General features: G+C 43.8%; 1 pseudogene; it reads left to right on the top strand.

Moving 5' to 3' along the window:
* Nucleotides 1-970: 970 nt before the first annotated feature.
* LOC126420147 (5S ribosomal RNA) lies at nucleotides 971-1088 on the top strand (annotated as a pseudogene).
* The last annotated feature ends 12466 nt before the right edge of the window (nucleotides 1089-13554 follow it).

The following is a 13554-nucleotide window of genomic DNA, read 5'->3' as shown; positions in this document are numbered from 1 at the left end:
ATATATCTGTGAGCACATATTTGCACGTTTTTAGCGGGTGGTAATTTTTCTACCGTGCGGCAGTGACACACAGTAAAAATGAGTCCTTCATTACTGCAATTATATCGTAAAATATTATCTGCACAAAAAATGTTATTAAGGTTTGAAACGTCCCCTTTTTACAATTATACAGGACTGTGCTTAACCTGACACACAATATTTTTAGCGCAACGCAATCTGACTTTCAGAAATCCCTACAAAAGAATGGCCCTGAGTAACAGTAACCTATGCATTTCACAAATCGCTTACCTCACAAAAATCTTGGTTAATCGAACTACTGCAATACAGCGAGCTCCATTACTGCCAGCTAAATAAAAGATTCAAACTACGGAAGGCACTAACTACTGATAGGCATAGTTAGCAAATGAAAGATTTTAATAGAGAACAAACAATGTATTTACCTTAATAGTCATAATATATATAGCAGTTCATGACAGTCTTACAAATTTCAAAACTCCGCCATCTCTCTCCCCACATCCATCACTGCTGGCGGCTCACCTCCAACTGCGCAACGCTACGCGCTGTTAACATCCAGCTGCCGCTGCCCAACACCACAATGGCAGACAACAATGCAAACTGGCCACAGACTGTACACAGCACAGCCAGTGATTTTCATACAGAGCGCTACGTAACGTTGCCAATAAGAAAACATAAACAGCCTACTTACAGGTTTTCTGTAGAGATCTGTGTGAGTTTTCCGGAATTGTGCCCTTATTTTTTTTTCGCAAATTGCCAAATAATTTTCTTTTACAACATTAAAATTTCCGATAGTAAGATTGCTTTCTTTCGCGAAATGTTGCAGGACTATTCGAATTCTGTACATAGGAGCTAAAGAATGTCTGTCAACAACGCTGAAAGTAATGTATAATTCTTGTAGGTCAGATGCCAATAAGACCGGACTCAGAATATTCAGCAGTAATGCAGGACGCTTGCCAACGGCCTTGCCGCAGTGGTAACACCGGTTCCCGTCAGACCACCGAAGTTCAGCGCTGTCGGGCAGGGCTAGAACTTGGATGGGTGACCATCCGGTCTGCCGAGCGCTGTTAGCAAGCGGGGTGCACTCAGCCCTTGTGAGGCAAACTGAGAAGCTACTTGACTGAGAAGTAGCGGCTCCGGTTTCAGAAATTGACACACGGCCAGGAGAGCGGTGTGCTGACCACATGCCGCTCCATATCTGCATCCAGTGACGCCTGTGCGCTGAGGATGACACGGCGGCCGATCGGTGCCGTTGGGACTTCATGGCCTGTTCGGGAGGAATTAATGTCGGATGCTGACATCAGTCTAGGTGGTTTGGATTCACAGATGTGCCATAATGGAAGTTGCTTCGTTGCCAATTGGTCGGCTATTGCAGAAAGCTAGGGATAAGGACAGACGGCGTTACCGAGAAGATTTTAAAACGCAAATGTCCCAGTGAGACAATGATGTGTGTCCAATTCCTTCGGCTTCTAGCGTCTTCGGATCCGTCCAATTCGAGAGTCAAGAACATACAATTGAAGAAGCCAGATACCACCTGAGGTAAAAGAGCTTCTCCCAGTGGACAATCTGATAGCGGCAATACGGAAATTTCTACTTCTAATTTGTCATCGATGATCTCAAAATACTTTATACCCAATTATTTTCTCGAATTATTTTCGATTCGCCAAACTGGATCCGCCATTTTCTGTTTTGTAATTCCAATATCGGATTGTTAACCAGCGACCCAAAGAATCTAAAAGGAGCACAGTTTCGTAGGATTTTATATCCTCTTTATCTTATCTACAGGTTTTTAAGCTAGTTGCCCAACTCTGCTGCACGCACGTTGATGCCGTGTACCTCGACTTCTGGAAGACTTTCTACATTTGTACTGTATTCTGGGTTTTGAGTTTATCTGAGAGAAGATCATAATGACCGACTTTCCTACGAGCAAGATCTCCTTTCTGATCGATGGCACAAGAGCAAAAGTTGAGAAAGTTCTCCCATGGTACTCTGATTAACTTGATTGCCGAAGAACGTTGCAGAACGATAGCACTGTCGAGGAGGTCAAAGGGCACAATCATAACGTTTTCGTCTGAGGACACTGGTGCCCCGTATAAGCAACTCGATGCGAATACATAAGCACCGACACGAACGCAAGGGATTGGAGCGGCATTCCCATCTTTCCGATCTGCGTGCGGTAAATGCGGAAACGTGAACTATGACGATATTATTACCAAATAGGTCCAAACAGGACCAACGTGCTGTTATTCTTTTCTTGGTTGCCGAAAGACAAATACCGGTAGACATTCATCGGAGAATGAAGTACGTGTATTGGGCAGCATGTTCTTCGGAAACCACCGTTGTAGGACGGTGTGCGACAAGGGATTCTGCTGCCTCATGATAACGCACGTCCCCATACCGCAAATTTCGTTAACGAACAAGTTAAGCCATCTGAAGTGAGACACACTCGAGCACCCACCCTGTAGTGCGGATGTCTCTCCATGTGATTTTCACGGATTCGGCCCCCTAATAACGCCTTGTAGGGTTGGCGATTCCTGTCAGCAGGCAGATATGGACTTCGTCACGCAGCAGGACACCGTGTTTTAGCAAACGGGTGCGTCGTTGGGACGATTGCTTCTGCGCTCACGGCGATTTTTTCTGATTGGCATTCCGACTTTGGACTGTAAGGCTTTCGAGATACGACACAAGTGCAACTGAAAACAAAAGACCCAGAGCATCTGTCTGGCGAGCAAAGAAAGCAATTGTTTGTCCTCTTGAATTAATACGTGGGGGTATTTGAAGAAAAATCCGGGGCAATACATAGGTATACACGTCACCTTCATGTAGTTACACAAAAAAACTTTTGCCATAATTTCGATCCCATTCCATGGTCGCAACAAAAAGCAATGGGAAGGAGAGGTCAGATTTTGACAGAGAAAGCATACAAGACGAAACATGATGACGGCAAGAAGCTGATCAAAATACGACGGTATGAAATGGACAAGAAACTGTTATTAAGAAATCATCCACGCTTACAACTCTTGAACAAAAGAACCAAGGAGGAAGAGATTAGTGGTTAACCTCCTGTTGAGGAGAACGGGTCTCTTTGTAATTTTAAGAATTCTGAAGCCCGGTGTATAATTATTAGGATACCCGGGAAACGATCTCTCTATCTTCATGGAGATTCGAGGAAGTATTATTCTGAATGAAGTTAGTTAAGCTAACTGGAGAAGACTGTGATGACTAATTTGAATGCTTAAACTGAACATTTTTGTTGATATAATGCATACAAAACTGGTTTTCTTTGATAATTCAACATGATATAAGAGTATATGTGAGATTATTTGACATATATTTATATATTTTGCGTGACTAATTACGCTTTTAATAGTTAAACTGCTGTCCGGTGAAGTTCACAACTGATTCTCGAGTTTTAATTACTCATACTCTGGGATTTTATGATAAAACTTATTTTAGTTTTCCATAGGATTTCCTCACAAATGGAGCACATTAAAGAAATCTAGGTTAATAGAAAGTCTCGTATCTAAAAGAATCGCTTATTTCAAAAGCAACGCATGTCCACAGAGGCTGCTTTTCAGAAAAACGCACAAAACATTTTAATTTCACGCGTTGGCCCTTAATTGTAGAAACATAGTGCACAATCTCAATGGTGTGTATGCATGTATTTTCAGATACGATTACAGGGATCTTGCTGAAAGGGAAGTATTTCATTTTTAAAGTCGGGACAATTGTTTCATAAACATATACTAATTTCAAAGGAAAACATGGCCATCATTTAATAGAGAAATAGTTATAGAATAATGCACAATAGCAGGAAAATAGTATATCATTAGCACACTTTTTCAATTTTTCAGTTTTTAACTTTATGAGCTATACGAAGCTGCACAGTCGTATTTTAAACTAAATCAGTCTTCACATTGTTTTACATTATGCTGTCCTTTATTCTTCTCATGGTCCATATCTCCACCTTCAACAGTTTATGAGTTATATATCATGCCGTACAATGCCTGGAATGTATCTAGTATGTACCCTTCTAATTTATTGATGCCAGCAACTTTTTCCGAACTTATTGGCACACAAGTGTTACATGATTTCTCTTTGGGAAAAGCGACTGAAGAGTTACAGTCAACACCAAGACGGAAACAGTGCACGACAGGTCTTTGGATATAAACCTTCCCAATTACAATACGAAGAGTATTATTCTTGTATTCATATTCAAAGAATTCGGACACCGCAAATGTCTGCTCCTGATCCCTGGGCACCTTTGTACAGGCACTCTCTAGAGGCTACCAGTTTCTGAATGCAAGATTATCGCTTGTTGAAATTACCTTCACTTGGAATTTACTGACTTTCGAACTTGAGATTGCTATCAGTTCAACAAATTGATTGATGATACACCCTATCCACTGAGCGGATTTTTTTCTTCATTACCGCGAAGTCCATATCGCAGGCAGAAATGAATATCCACGTACAGAAAAATAATGATTAATTGTGAGAAATCGCTCTGAGGCTGCCAAAGCCAGGAAAAACCTTAAGACGGTATGATTCCTGTTTTGCCCGGGGCAACCATCTGAAAAGACATGCAGATGTTTAATGTTTTTTGGGATGTTGTTTGTGGTGAAATCTAATAAGAAAGAACACACCTCGTTGGGGGTCTTCTTTGCCGTTCCTTCTTGGTAAACGTAGAATTTTGATTCACGATCTTCACATAGTGTATATTAGAGACATTAGCAGGAAGCTGAAGGTAGGAGGAGACATCTTGACCTGTTATAGTTGGCGAGCATAGATTCTGCATGAAGTCAATAGCAATGCCTTCTACTTCGTCATCAATGCACTTCCACTTAATTTCACTAGTGGGAGAAAACTTAGCTGGCCGTTTCTTTTGCATGACGAGTTCTGCAGAAGGTACCCGTTTCGATGTGTCATTAAGCATTGTACTTTTCATTTTAGTTGACAGTTCTTCACGTTTGCCAGATGTGTCAACCTGCGCTCTTCCGAAAGAGAGTGAAATCTCTCTTGGAATATTGTCAGAAAGTACTCGTGTTTTACAGCCATGTTGGGATATTTCACTTGAAATTGTTCATGCATAATTTTTTCATTAAGCTGTTCTTGTAAATAATGGCGCTCTCGAGAGACAGTGGGTTACTTTTTGCGGACAGGAGTTAATATGTCCAATAATAGCGTTTGTTTCTCTACCAATTTTCGCACTGCCTGAACAATTTTGACCTCTTTGGTCGGTAGATGACTTGCCTAGTGCGAGCAGTTTGATAAGTCTTCGTACTCTCACTTTCGTCATAGATTCATGTTTAGGAATGCTTGCTTACATACTTTCACTTTTCCGGTTCTAGAATTCACAGAGTACCCGAAGTTTTGCCGTCTAAGTTTTTTATTAGAATCATTTTCTATTTTTCGTGAGCGTCGTAGACAGTAATCAGCCATTGGAGATAAATCTTGTGCATTATTTGAGTCCATGTCATAAAAATGTGTGAAGATCTCTCTCCTTGCGTTTTCGTTAACTTTCTCAAAACACCATCGAGAACATCTGTAAAGTGAGATAAATATTCTGTGTGAATCAGAAGTACCAGAATTCTGCTTATTACTAATTAACGCAAAACTGTACGTAACAATGTATAATGGTTACGTACCTACTTGCAGTCATCGCCAATTTGTTTCTTCGGCATATTTTCTCACTGGCGTTTTCGTAATCCTGCCCTTTAGTACGCACCCTTTCAATCTTCTCGTGTTCAGGTTCTACATTCCTCATTCCCTTCTTTCGTTTTATTGTCCTGCATTGTCGAATTGATTCATCAGGAGATATGTTGCATGATAAAAAGTACATGTGTTTCACACACTTCTCCCGAAAAAGAATTGGTGCGAGAGCTCGTTTGTCACATTTTTCACTTCTATAAACCCTGCGTACAGAACCGCTTCTGCAGGACAAATGTTCTTTCTCTGCTCACTCTAAATTTTACCGGTCCAGAAATCCCACAGATAGTGCGGGTCAAATACTATTTCTCTTACCAACCGAGAGAGCTGCACTCACAGAACAGAGCTGCACGCTTAACTCAAAACCGACAAATTGTGAATAAGTATTGTTTCTGAAATCAGCGATTCAACCATATCAGGAAGAATAAATGAACGAAATAAGCTTCTCCGACAGGGAGTACTTTTGAATGGTGCTTCTAGATGAAGAGGGTAATCTAGTTCATTACCAAGCAGCACCAAATTTGTTACAGGAGGCATTGGTTGTGAGAGTCAGTGTGATGTGTTCTGCACCCTTGTGTTAGGCCCCTCTTCAGAGTCGGGTGTTTGGTTTCTGAATATCGGTCTCTGGTATGGCGTCTAAAGACAATTTTCATTTTCTGTGATTGAGCTATTTGCTGCAAGCATCATATCACTGAATTAATACATGAGTGTTTTTGGGGGCTTAAAACTGTGCTTCGAGTGGTGGATATGTTTATAGAATCTTGAACATGAAGACATGTAACCAGGCTGATCTGCATCGAGTGAACAGCTGATTTCTCAGGGATGTAGCCTGTCAATCGACCCGCAAAATCAGTATTCTTGCCGCCGCAGAGAAGCGAGCGCATCAACCGACCGTGTTCTGTCTGAATGGAATGCTGCAGGAACAGTCTGTGACTGTGATACAAGGGCATAAAACGATCTGCCAACGAAACTGCAATTAAAAGGAGATGGTCTATCAACAACCCAACTGGGAAAGTATCAGTGTTCAGCATCTGTACTTCTTCTGAAGCAACCCAATTGAGGACAACTGGTAACTTACAATGTACAGAGAATACTCGGTTGCAGAGCTTGTATTTGAATAGCGTTCTGCCGGCCGGTGTGGCCGTGAGGTTCTAGACGCTTCAGTCTGGAACCACGTGACCGCTACGGTCGCAGGTTCGAATCCTTTAAGTAATTCTAAGTAAGGAACCCGTGGTCTAGGAGTAGCGTCTTTGATTCATAATCAAAACGTCTTCGGTCCCAGGTGCGATCCCCGCCACTGCCTAAATTTTGATAAATAATCAGCATTGGCGGCCGAAGACTTCCGGCATAAGAAGTCAGCCTCATTCTGCCAACGGCCTTGTCAAAGAGGGCGAAGGAGCGGATAGAGGTTCAGGGCACTCTATTGTCCTAGGGGTGGGAAATTGCCCCTAAAGGCGGAAGAATCAGCAATGATCAACGACATGAGGATGCAGAAGGCAATGGAAACCATTGCATTAAAGACACGTAACGTGTATCCACAGGACATGTGGCCTGTATTTGACGAAGTGCCATGATGATCTCTCCATTGGCAAAAGATTCCGGAATAGTCCCCCATTCGGATCTCCGGGAGGGGACTGCCAAGGGGGAGGTTACCATGAGGAAAAGATTGAATAATCAACGAAAGGATAACGTTCTACGAGTCGGGGCGTGGAATGTCAGAAGCTTGAACGTGGTAGGGAAACTAGAAAATCTGAAAAGGGAAATGCAAAGGCTCAATCTAGATATAGTAGGGGTCAGTGAAGTGAAGTGGAAGGAAGACAAGGATTTCTGGTCAGATGAGTATCGGGTAATATCAACAGCAGCAGAAAGTGGTATAACAGGTGTAGGATTCGTTATGAATAGGAAGGTAGGGCAGAGGGTGTGTTACTGTGAACAGTTCAGTTATCGGGTTGTTCAAATGAGAATCGACAGCAGACGAACACCGACAACGATAGTTCAGGTATACATGCTGACGTCGCAAGCTGAAGATGAACAGATAGAGAAAGTGTAAGCGTAGGCTTCCGCGGCCGTTGTCTTCTTCAATAAAATTCTTCAGGGTATCAGACCGCATCGTCATAATTTACAATGCGCCAACGTTTCGGCCAGCGTTGCAGCTAGCCTTCATCAGGGCCTTACGTTAACTGCTAAATGAATTTTTTTTTTTTTCTTTATTGTGATTTCATGCCCCTGCCCCATATGGGCAGGGGAGGGCTGTCAGCAGCACAATCCGCCGCTCTTCAGCCGAGTGACATGACAACTAAAACAAGAATAAAATAATACATACATAAGGAGGTAAAAAAGGGGAACATAAAACAGAGTAAGGGGAGAAAATGGAGGTAAAAATCACAGAAATGTAGAAGTTCATTGAGGACAGTTAAAATAGTCACCAGAAAGTTTAAAAAACACAGTGTGCGGTCGTAAAACACAGAGAAGACACTGGATGCGCACGCACAGTTTAAAAGTTGGCCACAGTATGAAAAACACTCCGAAAACAACACACTTAAAACCCACTTGGAGCACACACGACGAAGAGTAAAACTACCAGGCGGGACCTGCCGAGGGAAAGGGCAGAGAGGATGGAAAAGGAGGGGAGAGCATGGGGCAGCTGGGGAAGCGGCGGGATGAAGAGAGGAGGGGCAACCATGGGTGCACGAAGAGGCAGGAGACACATGGGGCGGGAGAGGGAAAGGGAAGACAGGGCAGGAGGGAGCGCAGAGACACTGAAAGAAGGCACAAGAAATGGACGGGGAGTAGGAGGGGAAATCCGCTCAGAAGGAGGGAGGGGGAGGAGAGGGAGCCCTGAGGAGGAGGCAGGAAGAGGGGGTTAGAGTTGGTAGGAAGGGTAGATGTCAGGGCGAAGCTCATCATCCGGGAGCGGTAGACGGTGGAAGTTGTGTTGGGAAAGGAGATGGAGGGTGTGGAGATGGAGAGAGGGAGGGACACAACGGTAAAGGCGCGGCAACTGGTTGGGAATGGAGAGGAAGGGAGACACCAGGGGGTGAGGGGGATCAAGGCGGCGGACAACATATAGTGTGCGGATGTGTTGCTAAATGAACACACTTGATTCCTTAAATAGCTGCACGAGAAAACCGTGTCGTTGCTTGATTGGCTGTAAAAGGAGGAGGAGGAGGGGTGAAAGGTATACTTTATTGGTGTTTCCTTTATTATCTGTCATTGGCTGAAATAGCTGTTTTCTATTGGTCTTTATATTAATCCACCCCATTGGAGGAGACGGACGAATAGCGAACAGGTGATGGCTGTGACGTCACACTGTTTCCATGCTGTCCAGAAGCCGGCTGCGGCGTGCCATTGCTTTGTGTGCTCGCGACCACTACTGCGGCTCTCCGCGTGTCTGCATGGGCCGCCACGGCTCTGCCGCCGCTCCGTAGCCCTGCTATTGCAGGCAGCCAAGACCTCGGAAGCTTGTACCCGTCCTCTCTATTCTTGTTGGCGGGTCTTTTGGCTATTTCTATCGCCTCTCTAATCTTTCTTTTGAAAGAGAGAGGCTGTTTCGCCAGGACGCGGGCTTCTTGAAAAAAATATTGGTTTCCCGCACTCGTCTCGGTGTTCCGCCACTGCTGACTTAGTGTGTTGTTTCAGGCGGATATATCTTTCATGTTCCGAGAGCCTTGTGCTAATCGGACGTCCCGTCTCACCTATGTAGACTAATCCACACGCACAACCAATTTCATACACGCCAGCTGTGTGTAGTTTGTCAACTGCATCCTTGGTAGAACCGAGCATGTCTGATATTTTGTTTCTGCTTCGGAAAATTGGTTTGATGTCGGCTTTTCGTAGAATTTTGCCAATACGTTCGGTGACCCCTTGTACATATGGTAACACAGCAATGCTCTGTGCCTCCTTCTCCTCTTCCCTATTAGTCTTCTCCCTTGTCGACATGGTGCTGTCTATCGTCTGCTTCCCATAGCCATTAGTTCCGAAGATGGACCTGAGGCGTTCAAGTTCTGTCTTTAGATGTTCTTCGTCGCTTATCCTGTACGCTCTCTTCTTTAGCGTGTGCAGGGCGGACTTCTTCTGCGTGGGGTGATGGTGGGAGGAGGCGTGAAGGAACCTGTCCGTATTGGTTGGTTTCCTGTACACTTTGTGGCCAAGTTTACCATCAGTTTTTCGATAAACTTCCACGTCGAGAAAAGCATTACAACAAACGAATGGAAGATATTCTCGCAGAACCTATCTACAAGAAACTTCAGGGAGATCCGACGGCCAAGGTAATCAAAACGACGCAGGCACTGCTCAAGCAGCAAGTGGATTAATATAAAGACCAATAGAAAACAGCTATTTCAGCCAATGACAGATAATAAAGGAAACACCAATAAAGTATACCTTTCACCCCTCCTCCTCCTCCTTTTACAGCCAATCAAGCAACGACACGGTTTTCTCGTGCAGCTATTTAAGGAATCAAGTGTGTTCATTTAGCAGTTAACGTAAGGCCCTGATGAAGGCTAGCTGCAACGCTGGCCGAAACGTTGGCGCATTTTAAATTATGACGATGCGGTCTGATACCCTGAAGAATTTTATTGAAGAAGATAGAGAAAGTGTATGAGGATATTGAAATGGTAATGCGGTATGTAAAGGGGGACGAAAATCCAATAGTCATGGGCGACTGGAATGCGGTTGTAGGAGTAGAAGAAAAGGTTACGGGAGAATATGGGCTTGGGACAAGGAATGAAAGAGGAGAAAGACTGAGTTCTGTAACAAGTTTCAGCTAGTAATAGCGAATACCCTGTTCAAGAATCACAAGAGGAGGAGGTATACTTGGAAAAGGCCGGGAGATACGGGAAGATTTCAATTAGATTACATCATGGTCAGACAGAGATTCCAAAATCAGATACTGGATTGTAAGGTGTACCCAGGAGCAGATATAGACTCAGATCACAATATAGTAGTGATGAAGAGTAGGCTGAAGTTCAAGACATTAATCAGGAAGAATCAATACGCAAAGAAGTGGGATACGGAAGTACTAAGGAATGTATCTAACGATAGATACAGCAATAAAGAATAGCGCAGTAGGCAGTACAGTTGAAGAGGAATGGATATCTCTAAAAAGGGCCATCACAGAAGTTGGGAAGGAAAACATAGGTACAAAGAAGGTAGCTGCGAAGAAACCATGGGTAACAGAAGAAATACTTCAGTTGATTGATGAAAGGAGGAAGTATAAACATGTTCCGGGAAAATCAGGAATACAGAAATACAAGTCGCTGAGGAATGAAATAAATAAGAAGTGCATGGAAGCTAAGACGAAATGGCTGCAGGAAAAATGTGAAGACATCGAAAAAGATATGATTGTCGGAAGGACAGACTCAGCATACAGGGAAGTCAAAACAACCTTTGGTGACATTAAAAGCAACGGTGGTAACATTAAGAGTGCAACGGGAATTCCACTGTTAAATGCAGAGGAAGGTGGAAAGAATACATTGAAAGCCTCTATGAGGGTGAAGATTTGTCTGATGTGATAGAAGAAGAAACAGGAGTCGATTTAGAAGAGATAGGGGATCCAGTATTGGAATTTAAAAGAGCTTTGGAGGACTTACGGTCAAATAAGGCAGAAGGGATAGATAACATTCCATCAGAATTTCTAAAATCATTGGGGGAAGTGGCAACAAAACGACTATTCACGTTGGTGTGTAGAATATATGAGTCTGTCGATATACCATCTGACTTTCGGAAAAGCATCATCCACACAATTCCGAAGACGGCAAGAGCTGACAAGTGCGAGAATTATCGCATAATCAGCTTAACAGCTGATGCATCGAAGCTGCTTACAAGAATAATATACAGAAGAATGGAAAAGAAAATTGAGAATGCGCTAGGTGAAGATCAGTTTGGCTTTAGGAAAAGTAAAGGGACGAGAGAGGCAATTCTGACGTTCCGGCTAATAATGGAAGCAATGCTAAAGAAAAATCAAGACACTTTCATAGGATTTGTCGACCTGGAAAAAGCGTTCGACAATATAAAATGGTGCAAGCTGTCCGAGATTCTGAAAAAAGTAGCGGTAAGCTATAGGGAGAGACGGGTCATATACAATATGTACAACAACCAAGAGGGAATAATAAGAGTGGACGACCAAGAACGAAGTGCTCGTAATAAGAAGGGTGTAAGACAAGGCTGTAGCCTTTCGCCCCTACTCTTCAATCTGTACATCGAGGAAGCAATGATGGAAATAAAAGAAAGGTTCAGGAGTGGAATTAAAATACAAGGTGAAAGGATATCAATGATACGATTCGCTGATGACGTTGCTATCCTGAGTGAAAGTGAAGAAGAATTAAATGATCTGCTGAACGGAATGAACAGTCTCACGAGTACACAGTATGGTTTGAGAGAAAATCGGAGAAAGACGAAGGTAATGAGAAGTAGTAGAAATGAGAACAGCGAGAAACTTAACATCAGGATTGATGGTCATGAAGTCAATGAAGTTAAGGAATTCTGCTACCTAGGCAGTAAAATAACGAACGACAGACGGAGGAAGGAGGACATCAAAAGCAGACTCGCTATGGCAAAAAAGGCATTTCTGGACAAGAGAAGTCTACTAATATCAAATACCGGCCTTAATTTGAGGAAGAAATTTCTGAGGATGTACGTCTGGAGTACAGCATTGTATGGAAGTGAAACATGGACTGTGGGAAAACCGGAACAGAAGAGAATCGAAGCATTTGAGATGTGGTGCTATAGACCAGTGGTGAAAATTGGGTGGACTGATAAGGTAAGGAATGAGGAGGTTCTACGCAGAAGCGGAGAGGAAAGGAATATGTGGAAAACACTGATAAGGAGAAGAGACAGGATGATAGGACATCTGCTAAGACATGAGGGAATGACTTTCATGGTACTAGAGGGAGCTGTAGAGGGCAAAAACTGTAGAGGAAGACAGAGATTGGAATACGTCAAGCAAATAATTGAGGACGTAGGTTGCAAGTGCTACTCTGAGATGAAGAGGTTAGCACAGGAAAGGAATTCGTGGCGGGCCGCATCAAACCAGTCAGTAGACTGATGACCAAAAAAAAAAAAAAGTTCTAGGGGAGTGATGACCACAGATGTTAAGTCCCATAGTGCTCAGAGGCATTTGAACCATTTCTTTTGAATAGCGTTCTCTTTCTGGAATATACACTCCTGGAAATTGAAATAAGAACACCGTGAATTCATTGTCCCAGGAAGGGGAAACTTTATTGACACATTCCTGGGGTCAGATACATCACATGATCACACTGACAGACCCACAGGCACATAGACACAGGCCACAGAGCATGCACAATGTCGGCACTAGTACAGTGTATATCCACCTTTCGCAGCAATGCAGGCTGCTATTCTCCCATGGAGACGATCGTAGAGATGCTGGATGTAGTCCTGTGGAACGGCTTGCCATGCCATTTCCACCTGGCGCCTCAGTTGGACCAGCGTTCGTGCTGGACGTGCAGACCGCGTGAGACGACGCTTCATCCAGTCCCAAACATGCTCAATGGGGGACAGATCCGAAGATCTTGCTGGCCAGGGTAGTTGACTTACACCTTCTAGAGCACGTTGGGTGGCACGGGATACATGCGGACGTGCATTGTCCTATTGGAACAGCAAGTTCCCTTGCCGGTCTAGGAATGGTAGAACGATGGGTTCGATGACGGTTTGGATGTACCGTGCAGTGTCCCCTCGACGATCACCAGTGGTGTACGGCCAGTGTAGGAGATCGCTCCCCACACCATGATGCCGGGTGTTGGCCCTGTGTGCCTCGGTCGTATGCAGTCCTGATTGTGGCGCTCACCTGCACGGCGCCAAACACGCATACGA

Source organism: Schistocerca serialis, chromosome 9 (genome assembly GCF_023864345.2).
Source record: "Schistocerca serialis cubense isolate TAMUIC-IGC-003099 chromosome 9, iqSchSeri2.2, whole genome shotgun sequence".
NCBI classification, from domain to species: domain Eukaryota; kingdom Metazoa; phylum Arthropoda; class Insecta; order Orthoptera; family Acrididae; genus Schistocerca; species Schistocerca serialis.
The sequence above is the reverse complement of the archived record's forward strand: the minus strand, read 5'-3'. Positions and strand labels throughout refer to the sequence as shown.